Below are 2,981 nucleotides of genomic sequence, written 5' to 3' on the forward strand. Positions count from 1 at the left end.
AGCACCTGAACACAGTCGCTCTTACTGCGTGTGTGCAGTTTACTAACACCTGAACGCAGTCGGTGTGACTGCGACTATTTTGTTATATAGCACCTGAACGCAGTCGCTCTTACTGCGTGTGTGCAGTTTACTAACACCTGAACGCAGTCGGTGTGACTGCGACTATTTTGTTACATAGCACCTGAACGCAGTCGCTCTTACTGCGTGTGTGCAGTTTACTAACACCTGAACGCAGTCGGTGTGACTGCGACTATTTTGTTACATAGCACCGGAACGCAGTCGCTCTTACTGTGTGTGTGCAGTTTACTAACACCTGAACGCAGTTGGTGTGACTGTGTCTGTTTTGTTACATAGCACCTGAACGCAGTCGCTCTTACTGCGTGTGTGCAGTTTACTAACACCTGAACGCAGTCGGTGTGACTGTGACTATTTTGTTATATAGCACCTGAACACAGTCGCTCTTACTGCGTGTGTGCAGTTTACTAACACCTGAACGCAGTCGGTGTGACTGCGACTATTTTGTTATATAGCACCTGAACGCAGTCGCTCTTACTGCGTGTGTGCAGTTTACTAACACCTGAACGCAGTCGGTGTGACTGCGACTATTTTGTTACATAGCACCTGAACGCAGTCGCTCTTACTGTGTGTGTGCAGTTTACTAACACCTGAACGCAGTTGGCTGTGTCTGTTTTGTTACATAGCAACAAAGGGAATTTGGGACTTTAAATGAAACAGTGGGCTAAATGGGGACAAAGTAATGAAACAAGCCATAGATGAAACAACAGGGCGACGCCCAATAAGGACATCACTCGGATGGCACGTAACGCCGATGCACTGACGGTAACCGCCCGTACCCCCAAAGGGGGGGAAAGGGAAGCACAGTGAGTGCATCGCAATCCCAGGATGCAGACAACAAAAAAAAAAAAAAAAAGGTCTAAACAGTGCGTGATATTTGCAAGCAGCTAAGTGGTGTGTTCAGCAACTGAATGGCAAATGAAACCATAATTAAAGTATGCCGTTTGTGTGGACAGATTATGCACACTTTGCACGGACAGCCCCATATAGGACAAGGATGGAGATACATCACAGAGGTATTCTCATTTAAAGTCCCAAACACCTTCGGGTGGTCCCCCCCCTTTTTTCTTATAGTATCAGGGATGGAAACAGTGATCGGCAGCTGGCAGTGTTCCCCTGCCAGCCCTATATGGTGCTGTCCGTGCAAAGTGTGCATAATCTGTCCACACAAACGGCATACTTTAATTATGGTTTCATTTGCCATTCAGTTGCTGAACACACCACTTAGCTGTTTGCAAATATCACACACTGTTTAGACCTTTTTTTTTTTGTCTGCATCCCGGGATTGCGATGCACTCACTGTGCTTCCCTTTCCCCCCCTTTGGGGGTACGGGCGGTTATCGTCAGTGCATCGGCGTTACGTGCCATCCGAGTGATGTCCTTATTGGGCGTCGCCCTGTTGTATGGCTAGTATCCATCACAGCTGATCAAGTGGGTGTGTGTAGCATCTCTTCAGTACAGGCAATTGTGCTGTCTGATTCAGGGCCCCGCCCCCACACTGTCCAGCTGACGTGACCTTGGGGGCAGTCTGGTGCAATTGCTGGACGTATTTAAGCACCTTCCCAGCTCTTCAGCCAGTGGCCATTTTCTATGCAGGCCTTACAGCTGTCACTAGCTGTGGCCATCCTACTCGCATTCCAGGTATCCTTTGTTAATTTTAATGTATTTGTTATGCCCTTATCCCCTTACCATGTGGGTCACTGTTTGATGGACCTATTCATTCATTCATTACAGATACCTACCTGTACTATGAGGATACACTATAATTTTACTTTACCCATGGTCGCTGTGCTGTCTGGGAGGGATGCTTTATGCGCTCTGCTGTTTGCCTGCTGGTCTGCCACCTCTGTCCCGGGACGGGCATATGTTTGGTCTTAACTGTATTTACATTACCACTTTGACATACTATGTAAGTAACCAGAATTGACTTACTACCTCTTCTTTGGTGGATCCAATTTTAATACCTTGATCACTAATCAAATCTGTATTCCAGATATCCCACTACATCCGCCCCTGATGAGTGTTTTTCATATACACGAAACGCCGCGTCGGGCTTACAAAGATGTAGCTATACGCGTTTATGGGACCCATTCTGATCAACCAGTACTTCTATGATCTATTTACATTTTATACTTCACCTATTGCGTGGTTATGCCCAACCTCTATGTGGCTATATATGTTGTCACGGACTGTTATTTATTTAATGTATTTTTATATCAATTATTGTATTATGTATGAAATGTATGTTCTGTACTTTTGTACAAGTTATTTGTTTTTACTAAATATTCTATTTTCTCAATACATGAACATTTCATCTATGGCTTGTTTCATTACTTTGTCCCCATTTAGCCCACTGTTTCATTTAAAGTCCCAAATTCCCTTCGTTGCAATTTTCCGCATACGGGATGGAGATATAGTATGGATGTAATCTCATATAAAGTCCAAGACACAAGGATGGAGATACATCACAGAGGTATTCTCATTTAAAGTCCCAAACACCTTCGGGTGGTCCCCCCCCTTTTTTCGTTTTGTTACATAGCACCTGAACGCAGTCGCTCTTACTGCGTGTGTGCAGTTTACTAACACCTGAACGCAGTCGGTGTGACTGCGACTATTTTGTTATATAGCACCTGAACACAGTCGCTCTTACTGCGTGTGTGCAGTTTACTAACACCTGAACGCAGTCGGTGTGACTGTGACTATTTTGTTATATAGCACCTGAACGCAGTCGCTCTTACTGCGTGTGTGCAGTTTACTAACACCTGAACGCAGTCGGTGTGACTGCGACTATTTTGTTACATAGCACCTGAACGCAGTCGCTCTTACTGCGTGTGTGCAGTTTACTAACACCTGAACGCAGTCGGTGTGACTGCGACTATTTTGTTACATAGCACCTGAACGCAGTC

General features: G+C 45.3%; 1 long non-coding RNA gene across 1 annotated transcript; it reads left to right on the plus strand.

Moving 5' to 3' along the window:
• Positions 1-1,607: 1,607 nt before the first annotated feature.
• On the plus strand, positions 1,608-2,107 carry LOC120909173. The gene is made up of 3 exons (XR_005741232.1): positions 1,608-1,716; positions 1,810-1,984; positions 2,069-2,107. It is a non-coding gene; the product is annotated as an uncharacterized LOC120909173 (long non-coding RNA).
• Positions 2,108-2,981: the final 874 nt, after the last annotated feature.

The sequence above is a fragment of the Rana temporaria genome, chromosome 8 (genome assembly GCF_905171775.1).
Source record: "Rana temporaria chromosome 8, aRanTem1.1, whole genome shotgun sequence".
Lineage (NCBI taxonomy): Eukaryota > Metazoa > Chordata > Amphibia > Anura > Ranidae > Rana > Rana temporaria.